Consider the following 19,383-nt stretch of genomic DNA (forward strand, 5'->3'; position numbering starts at 1 on the left):
ATTGCAGCTCCCAAGAGTCCTGTACTCTCACGCTAGCCTATACTTGTCCTTTAGCAATTTCTTAAACATTTAGCTGACTTCTTAACTGCTTATAGTGCCTGGTGGGTGTCTCTTGCTCTGTGTTCTGCCACAAGTGAGCAGGCCTACAGGTTCCAAATTGCCTTGGAAGAACCTGTCCCTTCTTGGATTTCAGGCTGGCTGTTTACCCTGTTACCTGAGCTCTCTGGACTCAAGTAAAGTTATGTTTTTATGTTTTATTCTACTTTTTCTTCTTTTTAGGGTGAGTGTGACGTTTTTCAGCTGTCTGTATGCTAGGTGGAATTAGAGTCCTAGTCCAGTGGTTTTTAAATTATTCTACAGATATGCTTCCGGAGTTCCACAAACATGTAATTGAAATTTTATTTTATAAATATTTTAACTGTCTAAAAATTGTAATAAAATAAATTACACTAAAATGTCTTATATACCAAAGTCACATTGGAGAACTATCAACTTAAATAACTATGTTGCTCTGTTAACTTTTTTTTTTTTCAGACCTCATGAAATCTTCTGCCACCACTTCACACTATCTTTGAACGTCTGGTACCCATGGCATTGATTAGGGAGGGTGTGGCTTTGCATATCCAAATTCAGCCCTGTTCCTGTCTACACATGTAAAATTGCAAAGGCAGGGCTAACTATTGCAGGCACATATACACAGTAGTCAGTTAAATGCCAGGCAGTGTCAATGACACCTGTGTTCACTGTACACCAGTTAGTTATGCAGGAACAAGTGAATGGCTAGCATGATGAGTCATGACTTTATGTTATTAGCCCATATTGTTCTTTTCTTGATTTATTATAAGGAGTGTAAGCAGTTTAAATATTTCTAATAATTCTACTTGGAAAAAAATTCTTGCTATTCCTGTTTCAAGCCCTTGGATCAATTTCATTGAAGGAGTAAAAAAAAAAACTTTGAAACTACTTAAATCAAACTTTTCTTGACACTGTGCAACAAAAATGAAATACAGAAATAAGTAAGATGGAGGTTTAGGATAATTGACGTATGTAACTATCATCTTACAAATTATAAATTTTTATACCAAAACAGCCTCATTGTGAACACAATTAACTTAAAACTACATCATACATTTAAATGTATGAGATAATTTTTTAAGTCAGAACTGCTTTTGTCTGTTTATTTATTGGAGTTCTGCATAATATTTGGTTTTCAAGAAATAATTCCACTGCCAAAATATGCCTGCCCCAAAAAATAAATTTAATTTTCACTGATTTTAATGGAAAGAATAATAATATTTATTAGCAAACCCTTAAATAGAACTTACAATGAGTCACATACTTTTCTAAGCATTTTACATATATTTTATTTAATTTAATCCTTATATTAATCCTATGAAGTAGGTACTGTTATCACCCCTATTAATCAGATGAGGGAAACAGACACATGGTATATGTGAGATAACACAGTTAATAAAAGCAAACCCAGGATTCAAACCTAGGCAGACTAGTTCCAGCGTTCCAGTGTGGGATTCAAACCTTGAACCATGAACTGTACTGGTAGTTAGAATGTTAGAGTGGAAGTCTGAAGTCATTGTGAAATTTTATTTCTTTTCCTATAAGATGTATGTCTCTCTGTGTGTGTCTCTCAATCGCTCTCTTTTTTTCTAGCTATTCTTCCATTTTTCCACTTGTAGATTAAGTGATAATTGTGTTTATTACCCTTTAGGATGCAATGAGACTTAATACATTAAATATTTTTAAAAGTGCTTTAGGGGTTGGAAAGTAAAGGCCAAACGACTGTAACATAATTGTCGGAAGCAGGGTTGTTTTGGTCCGTTCCTTTTTTTTTTTCTGAGTAAATTTAAGATATTGTATGTATCAACAGTCTGATTCATTTCACTACCTCCACTTGCTACTGTGGACATTTCCATTCATTCTTCGTTGAACATATTCTCACTGAACACTCACTAGTTGCCAGAGGCACTGAGCAGCAAGGCCTGGAAAATTAAGTAGCTTAAGACATGTTCCCTTACTAGTAGGCATTCCCTGCCCAGGTCACAGGTCTTGGTGCTCACGGTTGAGGCATTGGGTGTACTTATTAAGTGATAGTCAAAATCTTTGCTGTAGAAGAAAAGTCCCTAAGGAATAGTATTTAATTTGAAGGGTTATAGTTTTGGGGTTGGGCTTTTTAAAGTGGAAAAATAATATTTCCAGGATGAAGAAATTAAGGAAAGTGCTTTTTTTTAAAAGTAAATTAGCATTTCAGTAAAGCCAAGTCATTGAGAATCATATTAAATTAAACTGTGGATGACTTGGACTTGAAAGGACTTTAAAATTATTTGCTTTTGAAATATGCCTATCGGTTTTATTTTTGCTAAACATGGTAGAATGGAAAGGAGAGGAAGCCACATTGTATCTCATGATGTCAGGCATTCCTTTGTAGCTCTAGACATCTTCATTCTGAACGTCAACTGGTGGTTTATCCTTGATATAAAACATCACAAAGTAGTCAAAATGAACACTGTCATAGGAAGCTATATTTTGCATAAAGCACATTTGAAATCTTCCCATTTTAGGAGATTGGACTTGTAAGCTTAAAGTTCATAAGGTTTAGATGGTAATAATAAAAATAAATATATACTTAGAAAAATCATTTCTTTCAAAAGATTGGCCCTTATTATTTGGGCCAATAAATTAAAGACACTCTACACATTTTTGAGAAACTTCATTCATAATTTGACAACTCCTTTCTGCTGTAAAACATGCCTCTTTGTTGGCTAACATTTTCCATAGGAAAATTTTGCTGAAATTTTTTCCCAAATAATGATAAAGAAGCCTAGCTACATTGTGAAACCTTGTTAAATGAATGAAAAAATTGAGTATTTTTACGATAGTGTGATTTGTTACTGTAGAGCAGTTCAGAATTACTTGTGCTAAATACTAAAACCTCAGTTAGTTTTAGATAAGAGCAGTGTATATAGCATCTGTTACTTCTAGTGGGCTTCTCCTGAAAGTCATTTCTAATTAAATGTCTGGCTTACGAGCACTAATGAAAGTTATCTTGATGAGGTTTCATATGAGGTAGGGACCAACAGAAGTTGCCACGATGATGACGACCTGAATCCAGGGAAGCCAGAGATTGGACCTCTTGAGTTGAGATTAAATGTTTACCAGAAGCTCCACACCAACCAACCCCAGTCAACAAATGTCAAGAGAGCTAGTTAAATGTTGAGATTTGCCGCTGTTTCTTGTTTTCTGGATAGAGAGAACAGCTTGGGCACTGGCATGGAGGGATGAAGCAACCTGGCATGAACTGTACACGGTTTCATAATAAGGAGCATAGGGCTAGAGGAGCAGTAGGCAACATAGCATGGAAAGAAGGTATGTCACACAATGCAGCTGACCATCCCAGAGACAATGGGAAGCCAGGGAAGAGATTTAAACCAGAAAATAACATTAATGGCTTCACATTTTAGAAAAGTCATTCTAGCATCTAAGTGGAGGACAACTTAGAGGGTAGAGAGATCCAAGGCAGGGGAAGCAAATTAAAGGTATATTCCAGTGGCTCAGCATGATATGATGAGAGCCTATAGGCAGTAGAAGTGGAGTCAGAGAGGACGTAGACGGATCAAATATGAGAGATGCTAAGTAAGATAGTAAATATACCTAAATAATTTGTTTTCATGGGATTTTGCCTTTAAAAGGAATAAAATTCATTTTTGGTGTTTCCATGAAATACATTTCAACAACAACAAAAAATAGTTGATTTTTACATAGAGGCCCTAAAATGTATGTCACAAATGGTATAGTTTAACTAAGCTCATTTAACTTCCAAATTTTATCAGAAAAATAATAGAATGAAATCTTTGGAATGGAGCATGAGACTGCTGAGATCAGAACTGTTGGGTGGGTTTCTTTATGGAACAGTTAACTTACTTTGTTTGATGGCCTAATCCTAGCCAGTCATTTACAAATGTGGATGGAATAAGAGGAATCCATTACCATTGCTAGAAAGCCAGTTCAGAGCACATAATATGCTTATATACATTATTAACCTAAAAGAAAAAACTGCAAGAAAAATGGAAATAGGCCAAATTTTCCACGTGCAAATTATGTCAGCTGGTCCTCTTTAAAATTAATATTCCATTTTGAAGCCACTCATAATTCCACCTGCAGCCATCCTTTACATAAAATAAGAAATAGACATTTCAAAAGAAAACACATTTTTAGGCCATACCTCTGGAAAATATTAGAAATAAATTCTTAATAGTAAAGCATTTAAAATTTGCATACTCAGAATAAAATCTAAATATGAAATGCTCTCTTCAGTAATTCCCTCTACCAACCAAATTCATCAGAATGGAAGGATGCTAAAGATGTTATATCATGTTCACTTTTCTAATAGGATAATTTCTATGTGGGAACTAAAGTTCAAGGTGATGAGCCAGCATTAGAGTCTAGATGTTCATAAGTAGAAATGGTTTATTTTTCTCTCCCTGTTTTTTGTTTTGTTTTGTTTGTTAGTTCAATCTCATGAGAAACAAGAGAAAATTCTTCAGGAAATTCCACTTGAAGATGGTAATGTTTTTAAAAGGGAAAGATTAAGTCTGTCATTGTGTGTGTTAAAACATCACCTACATACATCAATACAAAACTCATTAATTAAAATATTGTTAGCTTTTTATTCTTGCAGCCAACATTTATGGAACAATGATGATATCCATAGCACTGGTCTAGTGCTATGGGGACATAAAGGTGAATGGGACATGGTTCCTGCCAGCCCTGAAAGAGGGCACAATTTAGTTGGGAGACAGGCTCACAGATAGCTATTATATAAGGTTGAATTTGTCTAGAGGCTGAAAAAAAAAGAAATACAGAGTACTATAAACGGTGAAATAGTTAACTCATTTGTGGCTGAGGGAAACCAGAACATTATCTTGAAGAACTTGGCATTGAAGTTGAACCTGAAGGGATGGAGGGATGGGAAGGAAGTAGCAGCATTGGAGGAAAGGGAATTCTGAGCAAAGATTACTTAGAAATTGGAAAGCAGAGAATATGTCTTAGAAATGATGAGAAGCCTACTTCAGATGAAGCAGTAAGGATAATAAAGTGAGACTTACAGTACCTTATAGCTGTCTTTGGAAGCCTTTGGAATTTATTGGACACTCAGAGCAAGTTTAACTAAAAGGTTAAGAGTCTAGGAGCTAGAGACAAATTGCCTGAGTTTGAGACCTGGGTCTACTAAATATTAGCTGTGTGACTTTGGACAAGTTACTTAACCTCTCTGTGTCTCAGCTTGCTCATCCATGATAAGAGATGAAATTCTTACATCAGATATTTTGAAATTCAGAATTTTTCAGAAAGATTATATTGTATAGTAATTAGATGTGTTAGATAACTTCCCCAACAAGGTCTCAGGCAGTGCCTCACCAACACACTTGTGTTTTCACAGCAGTCAATATGGAATTTATAAGTGGAATAAAAATGATACATAGCCTTATATGCATTCAATTCAGGTTTTATCCAAATGAATTTGTTACAAACTAAGGAAAAGCTACTGGCTTTCAGTGCTTTTTAGATCTCAAAATTATGGATAAGGGGTTGGAGGCCTGTAGCAGTACCATTCTCTTAAGATTGTTGTAAGACTCAAATAAGACGATGTATTTGTAGGGCTTGGCACCCTACCTGGTACTTGGTAAGTGATCATTGTTACTCTTTCTGCATTACTAGTTACAAGTGACATGGGAGAGTAAGTGACATTTCCAAGGTCTCTAGCTAGGCTAGAGTCAGGCAGCTGAAAGCATTTGACACTGGTGAAGTACATACTATGTTTGCTGGACAGTTGCAACCCTTCCAGCCAAATGAAGCATAATGAAGGCATGAACTTTGGAGAATAGTGAGACCAAAAAGATAGTGGGCTTGCTAAGGAGGTATAAGGGTGAGGGAGGAGGCAGAAGGGACCCCAGGTTTGGGAAACAATTGACCTCTCATGTTTGCATGGGTACCGTGTCGGAGCGCTGTCCCGTGCATTTCTTTGGTGAGCCTCACAAGCACACTGTGCTGATGTGTGGTGCTTGTAGTTTTTTGACACCTGACCCTAGTCCTTTCACACCTCCTTACGTTTAACCACGCTGCATCTGCTGCCCCAACACTTAACTCGGCCCCTACCCTCCTGGCCTACTCCTACTTAATCCTTAGGACTAAGCTTGAATGTTACCTCTTCAGTGACGCCTTCCTTAAATGATTTAGGAATAGTCAAACCCTCTTTCCTCCATCCAGACTTCTGTGGCACCCTTACCTGTCACAGCATTTGGCACGTTGCCTTAGCTCCTCGTCTGTGTGTTCTGTCTCCCCAGTCATTCCCAGTAGTAATCCCAGCACCCTCAATAATACATAACTGTCATTTAAAACAGATTTAATGAATGTTTGAATCCCTACTTTCCAAGTGGAAAAGTCAGAATATTTCAATAACTTGTCCAACATTGTGCAGTTTGGTTGGAATTTGGGTTTAAACCAGGTATGCCTGATTCTAAAGTCCATGTTATTTTCTCATCTTCACCTAAAGGAGGAAAAAATGTGTACAGATGTTTATTTATGCATGTACAGGTGTAAATACTAGTGAAGGTACATGAGAGGATATTACAAAGCCAAGTATAATGTTTTTTGCATTGTACTTTCTGGACAAATACAATATGCCCTTTTAGTCATTTGTAAATATACATAAATAGAAGTTTATGCTTTGCAATAGTTGTTTTGTTTTTCTTTCTTTTTTTTGGCCTCTCCACATGGCTTGCAGGATCTTAGTTCCGCGACCAGGGATTGAACCCGTGCCCCCTGCAGTGGGAGCAGGAGTTTTAACCACTGGACTGCCAGGGAAGTCCCTGCATTAGTTGTTAAATAATCCTGTTTCTGTAAATCTAATATGATCATTAGTTTAAAACAATATAAAGAAATAGAAAGAAGTTGGTAAAAACCATCCAAGATCCATTACCCAGAAATAACCTCCTGTAAGATGTTAATGAGCTTCATTCTAGATGATTCTCCATGCATAAAGACCTATGTTCATAATTTACAGAAGTTGGATATTATGGTATTTCTAGAAATCAAATAGGGAGATTTTTACCTTCAATGCATTTTTATTGGAATCCTGTTCTCTTAACAAAACCTCAGACATGCCATGTGTATTCCCACCTCTGGACCAATTGCTCCCCACTCTGTAGAATGCTGTCCCCCAGTACTACTCAACTAATGTTCTAGACTCCTTCCAGCTTTGCTCAGAGCTGGGCTTTTTGGTGAGGTCTACCTGATCAATCCACCCGTACACTTTCAGTCCTTTCTTAGACTGCTCTTCTCTTCCTTTTTTTCCCACAACACTTACTACCTTCTTACATACAATATTATTTGCTTGCTTATTATATTATTGTCTGTTTCTCCCACTAGAATATCACCTCCATAGAGGTGGAGGTTTTATCTCTTTTGTTCAGTGACCTATCCCTTATGTCTCTTGTACATGTTGTTCATGATGTACAAAGATGTACATGAAACACCTAGAGTAGTGCCCAATACATAGGCATTCAAATAGATCCTTGTTGAAAGAATGAAAATGTTACAAGAACAAAGAGTTCTGAATATAGCTTTGTAGTTGGTTAATCAAGGCTCTCTCATCTCCTTGCTTAGTAAATTTATGTGAGCTAATAAATTCTTTAGAGAGCTCAGTAAGTAGAGCTGCAAATACCTTCAAGTTTTACTGAAAAGACAACTGAATAGCCCTGGCTATTCCTGTATGTTTCTGAATCTGCTACTGTTAGGAGATTGCTACATAGAAACTAAAGAGTTTGCCTGAGAATATATGAAATATATTTCATATCTGAACATATCCTGCACTAAAATGCCTCATAGATAATCGAGGCTTTTGTTCTGTGGACATTTCATCCTTTCTAGAATCCAGAACACTTTATCAGAATTCAGAGATGAGTGCTCAGGCCAGTGGTGTTTAAGAGCAATTCATTCTCCATGTTTTATTCTAATTGATAATATTTGTCAATTGGAAAGTTGGTAAGTTTCTATTCCTATGAAAACATGTAGAAATTTGGGGTAGTACCCCATAGAAGTATTTTGATATATGTACTTTAGTATATGTTCTTTGTTTTTTGTTTTTTTTTAAAATTTATTTATTGGCTGCATTGGGTCTTCGTTGATGCGCGTGGGCTTTCTCTAGTTGCGGTGAGTGGGGGCTACTCTTTATTGAGGTGCGTGGGCTTCTCATTGCGGTGGCTTCTCTTGTTTCGGAGCACAGGCTCTAGGCGTGCGGGCTTCAGTAGTTGTGGATTGTGGGCTTAGTTGCTCCGTGGCATGTGGGATCCTCCCGGACAAGAGATTGAACCCATGTCCCCTGCACTAGCAGACAGATTCTTAACCACTGTGCCACCAGGGAAGTCCCTAGTATATGTGATATTATATATAAGTACAAATACTACCTTTTCTTTGTTGTACCATCTTTTTTCTTATGCCAGCCATGCTTATTATACATTTTGCATCTACCAATTTATTCTGAAGCCTTATGTTTATGAGTGAGTGCACATTTTTGTTCAGGTGATTTTTAGAACTATTTTTGAACCATTAAATTGTTTAACCATGGAACTATCCAGACCACCATTCATTTGTATGACTGTTAATGCCTTATGTAGTATTTCAGAGAAAGTTCCTTCCTCGTTTTTCAAAAATGTGCTTATAAAATTTGTGATGACAATTGAACAGCCCAACCCTATGAAATGGTAATTTATGCAGCAATAAAAAATAAATAAATCCATGTAATGTTGGCTTGCAGCTGAAGGCAGCTGTGTTAAGCATGTTTTTTAGTCTCTTACATCAAAGTAATACATGCAGTGCCATATGAGAATGTGTAGGGCGGACGTCTTTGAAGTACCCCCATATTAGCTGAGCTTTTGTACCCACTCTACAAATATGAGGGAATTCATTGTTCTATGTCCATGAGGAATGATAAACACAATAATGAACGTATCAAAAATGCCTTTCAGATGGTTCAAAACCTTTTTACAGCAATTATCTCACTTGCCTTAGAGCCTTTTGAAAATAATTTCTCAAGGACATTTTTGTCTAACTTCTCTGAATTATTGAAGTAGCCAAGAAAGATTTCTCTAAGTATTGATGTAGAGAAATTGAAGCATCCCGTTGTTCACCTAGAATCTCCATTCCCAACTGTTCAAACCAGTATGCTATATGACTCTACAGTAGTTACTGAGAAAAGTAAAATCAGAGGATAAAAGTAAAGGAGAATAGGCCATCTGATGGAATAATTTCAGAATGTAGAACAACTTGCCAAAAGAAGTAAGAACGTGGATTTTGTCTGAAGAGACTGAACGAAGGCAAGAGGAGAAAAATCCTATACTACATGATATACATCAATTACCTAATAGATTTTCTTTTATTGTTTTGTTTTCTGTGATATGTTAATCAGAATGAAAAAGGGATGTGTGTGTGTGTGTGTGTGTGTGTGTGTGTGTTCAGGTATAAAGCACAGGGTAACATAAAACTACCAAATGTTCAGGTATGGTATGATTGATCCATATTTCTGGAAGTACATCATATATTGGCTGAAGTAGATTTTTTTTTTTTTTTTTTAGTGAAACTGGAATGTGATTGTTTGGGAGCCAAAAATGCATTCTTTGAGTGCAATTTTACTAGTAGCAATTTATTTATTTATTATGTAGGATGTCTTGTCAAACCAAATTAAAGGTTATATTTTGTCTTCTCCATGAGTAATCTAGAGCCAAGAATGAAAACCACATAATATATTTTTAGGATTAAACCATTTATTACTGATAGATAATGGCAGAGCAGAAACAGAAGGCACCAGTTAGTCTGCATTAGCTCATAAGCCCTGGATAACTTTTTTGTGAACTCTAAAGGTTTGTGAAATTCTGTCACTTGCATTAACTGTCTTATACATTTCTGATGTGGTCAATTGTCCTCTATCCCTGGTCACTGCAAGGGGCTTCTACTCTCAGGATCTTTGCCAAGAATTTCCCCCTTTGGGTGTCTTTTAGAAAGAATGAGCCTCCTCTTTGGCCAACCACTTTAACCACTATGGAGGAGGGATCTCTGTGTAGAAAGGAAAGACTCCTGTAGTCGTAGCAGAAAAACCTTTTTTTTTTTTTACTCAGAATCCTGCCTGATTGAGAAGCTAAGTTAAAATCATATATACAGCTATTTATTGAGGACATTCTGTGTTACCAAACACCAAGGCCCAGTGTACAGAATAAAAATTGAAATAGTCCCTTAATTCAATGTGCATATGAAATAATGCATTTAGATCTGGTTGCCATATTTTAAAAGATATATTAACAAACAAATGACCACAATGGTAAGGAATTTGTGCAACAGGGATTCCAGAGCTAAATAAACTGAGGAGTTTGATCATGGAAGAAAAAATTTAGTGGGAACAAGATAAATCTTGTTAAATATAAATATTTAAAGGGTTTGCCACAAGGAAGGTATAGGGGGTGGGAGTGTAGGATAGGTAGTTAGAAATAGCATATTGAAAACATTGTCTTTTTCTTTATAAAACATGGACTACCAGAATTAAAGCTCAGCAAGACTTGGGTTAATTGGAGTACTGAGCGAATTGAGTGAAAAATCCTACTGGAGGCCATAGTTTATTTAAAAAAAGGTTGAGAAACACTGTTTCAGAACATTCAAAGAGCTCCCAAAATGGAATTTGTTGTCCAGTGAGATAATAAGTCCCAGGAAAGTAAGCTAGCCAAACCGTACTTTTAAAAATAAGTCTGAAATTTCCTTTCAGCCTTCTGAGCTTCTCTTATAATCATAAGAAAAGCTTGTTTCAAAGGCCATTTCTAAAGTCCTGTTGCATATATCCATGAAGCATATTGAAGGCTAAGGCCAGAACACACTGTATCACAATGCTTTGATTCTGATAGGATCTCATTCATGAGATACAATCTGCACGTGGACCAAAGTCAACAGCAAGAAAAGTCACAGAAGAATTAATTGCTATAAGGTGTTAAATTTTCTTTTATACCTGTTTTTTAGTCTTATAAGAGGATACAAGGTAGAAAATGCTAATCATTTTTATTTTAATAAGAACCAAATATATTGAAATTGTAAGACATAAAGATAGCTTACATCAACAGGATGCTTGATGGATGGTGCCCATACATCAGTATGTAAACTGATGGTGAAATATCTTGGGATCAGGTGGTCTTTCATGAAGCTTGATACACTAAATATATGGCCCTCCATTTCATGGTCATAAACATATACCATTGTAAAATAAACAGAATAAAGATATATGTGTGCTTGGTGGGGTTTGTAGCTTAAAAAAAAATAAAGGAAAAGTATATCACTGGCATAGATTATTTTTAACAACTCAGTTTAAGTGCTAAAGAAGGTTAGTCTTCCTAAAAATTCCTAGTGAAAGAAAACAAGAGGACGGTAACTACGTGAGCTGTAGAATTTACTTGAGGTTGGCTGATTTGTATGTCTACCTTTTTTTAATGGGGAGAATTGAGATGTTAGTTTGTCAAAGAGAGAAATCACAGATTGCAGATGGGGAGAGAGACCCAGAGAGAGAGAGACTGACTAAAGTAAAATGGAGTGGTGGTGGGTATGGACCCTAGAACTCAAATAGAGGAAGGAGAATGGTTCTTCCTCTACTTCACTAGTTCTCAGTGGGGGACGCTTGTGCCCTACATAGGACATTTGGCAGTGTCTGACAAGTCACAGCTGGGATTGGGTGGTGCTGTAGCACGTAGTGGGTAGAGGCCAGGGGTGCTGCTAAACATCCTACAATGCCCAGGGCAGGCCCTACACCAAAGAGTCATCCAGCCCAGGATGTCTATAGTGCCAAGGTTGAGAAACCCTGATCTGGCTGGGAGAGCAAAGAAATGTTAGGTGCAAGAGATTTAAACTAAAGAAGCTTGAACCCTATGGCCTTAATCTTATTAAAACAGAAAGCCACATGTTTGACAAGACTAACAATTCTGTTATTAACGTGAACCGAAAGTCAGAATTCATTTAACAGTCTTGAGACCCCAGTTAGTCTCTTCATGGGTACAGGTAATAAAAGTATTTTGAAATTCCATTTTAAATTGCATGCGTATGACCAATGAGCAAGTCAGCAAAAATGCTTTTGTCAACTTAAAAATAACACTCTAGCAGTAAACATTTCATTAACTTGATTTGGCAAACAATAATGCACATAGTTTTAAAATATAGCCCCCAATCTCTCATCCTGTTGGATTCTTAAAAGATTTCAAGGGTCGTATTCTTCCAGGTCATTATTCTGTTTCTGAGGAATATCTATATTTTGCTAATCAAATTAAAGTAAAAAAGAGCTGGTACACCAGAATGCAAAGATGAGTGGTAATTTCATTGTTTGTCAATACATGTTCATAATAAGCTTGTTTTTACTGTTGTTCTATTTCAATAGCTATAATAAACGAATAAAAACTAAAAGCATTGTTATGAGGTCTTTGATTTTAATCCAAACCATAATTTTTTTTCTTTTTAGAAAGTCTGAAATTTCAATCTTCCAAGTTTCTCTTGTAAGAAAAACTGTTTTAAAAGCCATTCCTATTTTTTAGTTCAATTCTGCCTGGTAGCTAGATGGTACAAACAAACAAAATAATCCTTTCTGTTTGCTTCATTGAAACATGGAAATGTGGAATTGTCTAGATTAGCTCTTTTTACAGAAACACCTGTTACATACACACTTTAACTCCCACTAATGGCCAGTTGTTCATCCTTGGGACCAGTTCTCCCCCTCAGTAATTTGTGCCTTAGTCCTAAATCTGACAGGTGCCTTCATTTTCCTGGCTAAAAGCTTCTATCTTTGTTTCTATTAAAACTTGTCTCATAGTACCAAGTAATTGGGAACTTTCTGTGTTTCCAAATTTTTATATGGATTGTTAGAAATGTGGTGTAACTGTGATTATACCTTTAGCCCAGGTACATTTTCTCATGGACTATGAAGGAAAAGTTAGCAGTGATTTTTTTCTCAACAAATTCTTCAGTCTAACAGTGAGAATAACATTTACCTAAGGATTCACAGTTTACAGAGCATTTTCATATACATTATCTTGTTCGGATCTTGCAACAACTATATGATGTGAGTATTATTATTTATACTCTTGGAGATAAATGAACTGTCAATTTAAGTGAGGCTTATGGCTCAGAAGCTCACAAAGTCCAAAGTGATCCTCCGGAAATTAACAGCCAGGTGTTCTGGTTCCTGCCTTATGGGTTCCAGTCCTGAGTTCTGCTCTGCTTTCTCAGGGACTCCTGGCCATGTATCTAGGACTGTAGGCAATTAACTGGGGTAGGAGAGGGGCCAGAGGGGAGAAACGGGGAAATTCCCTAGACAAGAAGAGCATCTCTTCCTATCTAATAACCTATTTCTTCTGGAGCCCCAGTACTGCAGCACTTCTGTTTTGGCCAGTTTCTCCAGTTGACTCCAGCTTTCACCTCTATTCCTTGGTCCAAGCTGTGACCCTGTTCTCTTAGTCCGCCTGTTCCTGCATTTCCCTGTTCCTGCAAGGCACTCTGCCTTTATAATGAAACACTTTTTAAATTGTGGAATTGTTACATTCAAAGCAGATTTTTAAAAATATTCATCAGTTTATTCTCCTTAATACTTTTCCTGCAGAAAAACATCTAAGGTGCAAAGAGTAATGTAATCATGTTTTAATATACCAATATGTTATTGATATGTTAATATTAAAAGTTAGGCATTAAAGTGATAGAAAGGAAAGTGGAAATAAACTTTTACTTATTCAAATTGGTTTTAGCAAAACTCACATTATTCATAGTCAATGTTAAGATTTCAGGTAGATAAAGAAACTGGAGTAGTTCTTCCCTTAGTTCTAAAGCATCTGGTACCTTCTTGCTAGCAGAAGAATGAATCATGCCCAACAAGAGCAGTAATGCCAGTGTTTTGTTTCTGAATGTAATATTAAGAAGGCTGGGTCTTAAAATCTCATAAAATGGTTATTTTTGCAATTCTTTATTTGCATTTGTATGTTTATGTGTGAGAAAGAGCAATATATTGAACTCATATTTTCTGAGTAGCTGTTATATGACAGATACTGTTTTAAGCCCTAGAAATACAGTGATGAACAAAACAGAAAGTTCCAGCCCTAATGACATTTCCACTGGGAGGTGGGAGAAGGAGGTCAAAGAAGAGAGAAAGGCAAAGACAGAAATAGACTCTGGGTTTCCATATCAGGACTTGAAACCACAACCGCGGCTGAACCATAGCATGTCAGAGAACTTAACATTGACCTACCTGCTCACTGTCCCACCAGAGTTACACTGAGAGCTGTTCCCATCAGGGCTGGGGAGACAACAAGGTGAACACTGAGTATTCTACCACCTAATGCCGACCACACCTCTCAACTGCAAATGAAATCAACAAATATTTAGTGAACACCTATTATGTGCTCCTGTAGGTTTTCACTCCTAGCTACAATTAGGATTACAGCAGAACCTTTTAAAAATAACAATGCTTATACTCCACGTAAAACCAATTAAATCAGAATCTTGGGGATGATATCCTGGCATCAGTATTTCTCCAAAGCTTCCTGGTGTGATTCTGTTATACAGCCAGAGTTGAGAACCTATTTCCTATCAGTTGCCCAAAGGGAGAATAGAAGAAAAAAATAAGAAAAATCCACCCATGTTTGTAAAAGATAGTACCTTTCTGGAATCCCATAATAAAGGTGGGGGAAGCAAACACTTATTTTTCCTGCATATTTTTATCCAATAAATAAATATTTGACTCCTTCTATGAGTGGAGGGGAGTTGGAAAAAGTATAAAGCATGCCCTTTCCCTCAAGGAGCTTAAATTATGATTAGAAATAAAAGGCAGAGAGTCTAGAGAATTGAAAATATTCAAGAAATATCTCCAAATGGCAAAAGGCACACATAATCTGGTCTATGAGTTCCCATAAGGACAAAGGACACTCCAGAGTTCAGAGCTCTTCTGAGGCAAAACCAAGAAAATCATTCACCCCCACATTAATGCTCAATAAAACATTAGTTTTGCAGCAGAAAACTCCCATTTACAAATAAGTAGCCCATGTCTTATTTAAAGAGACGATGTTCTCATTAGAAATAAATGTAACCATTTCAAATGGCTGATCCATCAATTTGTGAATTGTGATATCAACTTGCAGGGACACATGCCTCTCCAAAGGCTGAGAACAGTCAATGAATGTCCCAAGTGAGGTTTTTAGGAATAAATAGGAATTTATTGAAGAATATAATAATAATAAATAGGAATACATTTAGGAATATAATAATTGTTTCAAGAAATATTCCCATTGTTGAAGATATATGAAGTGATTTCACATATTATTTAATCCTCAACAAATATACATTATTGAGAAAATGAATCACGTGTCACTATTAAGTAACAAATTTAGGTTTTGAGCTTAAGTCTTCCAAGTCCATTATTCTTTCAAATACCCAGTGGTTCTCAGTCTTAGTTACACATCAGAATATTCAGGGAACTTTTTCAAAATTGCCAGGGACCAGCTCACCAGTAGTTCTTACAGTAGATGGAGGGAGCAGTGGGAGATGAAGATGGGGAGGGTGACAGGGAAATACCATAGGTGCTTCAAAAATACACATCATTTCAGTGATCCTTATGGTTACCTCCTCTGCAGTTAATATTAGAATAGATTTGTCAATAGTTAAAAACTTGGTACATAGCTATGACAGTAGAGAATTTTTATGAAAAGATAAAATAAGAATAGCATGAGGGGTCTTCCCTGGTGGCACAGTGGTTAAGAATCTGCCTGCCAATGCAGGGGACACAGGTTCGAGCCCTGGGACGGGAAGATCCCACCTGCCGTGGAGCAACTAAGCCCGTGTGCCACAACCACTGAGCCTGCGCTCTAGAGCCCGCCTGCCACAACTGCTGAAGCCTGAGTGCCATGCTAAAGCCTGAGTGCCACAACTACTGAAGCCTGTGCACCTAGAGCCCGTACTCCACAACAAGAGAAGCCACCGCAATGAGAAGCCTGCACACCTCAATGAAGAGTAGCCCCCGCTCCCTCCAACTAGAGAAAGCCCATGAGCAACAACGAAGACCCAACGCAGCCAAAATTAATTAATTAATTTTTTAAAAAAAGAATAGCATGGAGGTAACAGAGTTTTGATATCTCATAAATACCAAATATCTGGTAACCTAACTCATAAATCACTCTCTTATTACACAAACCTTGTTAAAATGTAAATTAAATGTAATGTATCCTGAAGAAAATTGCTTTGAAAATGTAGGCTCAGGCTTTCCACATCACGAGTCAAGATCAAATTGAATAAAACTTTTCAGACCAGTCACTCCAGGCTCTTGCTAGACCATAGAGTTGAAACCAGTTAGTCTTGTATGGAAATTCAGAGTCATACTACATTACAGAAAGAGTATTTAATCCAAAAAAAGAGTGAGAGTATTTAAGCAAGATCTGTTTCTGTCTGAAAAATTACTTAATTCCATAAAATAATACTATTTGTAAAGTTTAAATCTATCCTAGATAGTCCTATTTTAGATCTGAAAGGGTTTTTTTAAATAATGTTTCCTATCATGGTAGCCCATTGGAAACATCTTTAAATCAGATAACTTTTAATCCATTTTGCACGTGTTTAAATGTATGTGTACCAACACAGTCTTTAAATGTATTCTCAAAATGGAGGAGAGGAGCTATATTTATATACATATCCAAAGAATGTTCTTCTTTTAATTAGGCATTTACCAACCACAGTTTCCAAGGGAAGTAGGATTTGTGGGTGGTACTACTTTTCTAGGGGAAAAGTGCAGCCTATTTACAGTTTTGTAGAGCTTAGTTCTCTTGTAGCTTGTATAAACCTTTTGTTATCCTCTTATTCCTTTCATGATGCCTTTTTTTAATATTTATTTTTTTCTTTTATTTCTTTTATTTTTTTTAAAATAAATTTATTTATTTATTTTTGGCTGTGTTGGTCTTTGCTGCTGTGCACAGTCTTTCTTTAGCTGTGGCGAGCGGGGGCTACTTTTCCTTGCGGTGCATGGGCTTCTCATTGCAGTGGCTTCTCTTGTTGCGGAGCATGGGCTCTAGGCACGCAGGCTTCCGTAGTTGTGGCATGCGGGCTCAACAGTTGTGGCTCACGGCTCTAGAGGACAGGCTCAGTAGTTGTGGTGCACAGGCTTAGTTGCTCCACGGCACATGGGATCTTCCTGGACCAGGGCTCAAACCCGTGTCCCCTGCGTTAACAGGCAGATTCTTAACCACTGCGCCACCAGGGAAGCCCCATGATGCCTTTTGATCATATAACTTATTGAGATCTCTTTGGGCTAATTAAAGAGAGATGAAACTCAATGTTGTTAATCTTCCTAATAATCACTTGGTATCGTATTTCCAGAAAAAGAAGCGTTCTTTCTCCTACCGAAGGTGAGTTCATTTCGTCTGTAATCTGTATTCTCAATTCCATAACAGCTGATTTACTCCAGAACAGACAGCTTCAAGTTCGCCTTCTCACCTATATATCTTCAGCCTCCCCTTTTCTCTCCAACATCCACTCAACCTAAAACCATTGCTGACTTTTTCGTCTTAACACCTGGGCTCTCACCACACAGGTTACCTCCAATATCCTTGTAGGCACACCCAGTGGATACTTTCTACCTTTGTTTATCTTACTTCACCTTTTAAGAACATTTAACACTATAGACCACTCTGTCCATCTTGAATTAATTCTTCCCTTGCCTTTTGTGATTTCTTTTGCTCCTGCTTTCTCCCTACTCCTATGTCTGCTTTTTCTTAAGCCCCTTTGATGGCTCATCTTCTGTCCATCTCATAAATGTCTGTACTTCCCAGGGTTTTATTCCCAACTCTCTTACTCTTCATTTTGTCCCTGGATAATTTTGTTCATCTTTGGCTTCAGCCAGTGGTACGTTAGAGCCAGTTCCTAAGAACCAGTTGTGCACATCTCTTCTCAACTTTTTGTTCAGTGACCATCATCTTGGTAGCTTGAAATTGGCCAAGGTGGGAGTATGTATGCCACAGAAATAGGCAAATGCTACAAATCGGGCGGGGGGGGATTTTTGTTTTATTTTCTGAGAGCTAGTTTAATAGCACACCACTGGCTTCAGCAATGATGTATATGCTGCCAATTTCCAAACCTGTGTCTCACACTTTCTGAGCTCTAGCCATTATTTCCAGCTGATTTCTGGCCAGCTCTCTTGAATGCCCAAATGGAACTCATTATCTCCCAAACCAGCACTCTCCTGTACTAGTCCATGCTTTGGCTAACAGCCCCACCATTCTCCTATCATTCTTGCAGAAAGCCAAAACTTCTCTCTCCCTAAACCACCGCATCTAATTGATTGGTACGTATATGTCTCCACCATATTTCACAAAAGATTTAAGTTAGCTCAACAATATATATAGTAGGGCAGGACAGAATAATTTCTCCCACAGTGTTAGTAAAGGAGGGGATCTGGGCAAAAGAGAAATAAGCACAAGAAAAATAGATGAACTCAGAAGTGAGATAGGTACACAAAACACATGCCATGGAGTCCAGCCAGCTACATCGTGCCAGTTAGTTCAACATCCTGAATTGCTCTGGATTCTTCTTTGCCAGCAAGGCAATATCACAGCCTCCCTATTCACCCTCCCTGCCCCCGGACTTACTGCTTTCCCAGCCTCCTATTCGCTTCCCACAATGCTTTCAGAGAAATGATTCTTAAAATCAAATCTGATTCTAACACAAAACCTTTCCCATCAGCTTAGAAACTTTCAGTAGTTCTCCACTGCCTTTGGAACAAAGTCCAAACACACACCCAGAGGAAACCTCCACCAGAAGATTTTTGGTTCGTCCTTTAAGGTTTTTCTCAGATATCACTCCTCTGTGAAGCCTTCCCTGGCTCCCATAGGCCCTTCTTCCACTGTATAATGTATATCTATATTATATAATAATATGACTTGATCAAATATATATACATTTGATTCAATTTACAGTTGTTGAATGCCACTTTATGCCATGAATTACATTTAGTATTGAGAATACAGAGTAAGACAGCCCTTGTTTTTTAAGGACCTCTAGTTGAGAAAACATATTTAAGCAAATTATAGAAAGTGTGGTTAAGTTCTGCACTGTAGAAGAGAAGCAAACTACAGAAGTAGCAGGGAGGAAGAACAGGAACACTGTCTCGTAGCACATATTACCATCTTCTGTGATTATTACTTGTGTTTCCCACTGGAATGGGAGACATGTATATCCCATGCACCACAGTGGGAAATACAGAGTAGGTGTGCAGTGGTAGGTGTATGTTGGATGGATGGATGGATAGGTGAATGAAAGAAAATTGCA

General features: G+C 37.3%; 2 protein-coding genes across 7 annotated transcripts in view; one reads left to right on the forward strand and one right to left on the reverse strand.

Annotated features, from left to right (window-relative positions):
* CMSS1 (cms1 ribosomal small subunit homolog) overlaps window positions 1-19,383 on the forward strand; it is a 381,357-nt gene that overhangs the window by 177,774 nt on the left and 184,200 nt on the right. The gene's annotated exons all lie outside the window — the stretch shown is intronic.
* LOC114891139 (filamin A-interacting protein 1-like) overlaps window positions 1-19,383 on the reverse strand; it is a 191,100-nt gene that overhangs the window by 57,842 nt on the left and 113,875 nt on the right. The window contains exon 2 of one of the 4 annotated variants that reach the window (XM_029215240.1): window positions 14,324-14,371. The exons of the other annotated variants lie outside the window; for them this stretch is intronic. The gene's annotated coding sequence lies outside the window, so the exon portion shown is untranslated. The remainder of the gene's footprint in view (window positions 1-14,323; window positions 14,372-19,383) is intronic. 4 annotated transcript variants of the gene reach the window in all.

This window comes from Monodon monoceros, unplaced genomic scaffold, assembly GCF_005190385.1.
Source record: "Monodon monoceros isolate NGI ecotype Baffin Bay Population unplaced genomic scaffold, NGI_Narwhal_1 Super_Scaffold_11, whole genome shotgun sequence".
Classification (NCBI taxonomy): Eukaryota; Metazoa; Chordata; class Mammalia; order Artiodactyla; family Monodontidae; genus Monodon; species Monodon monoceros.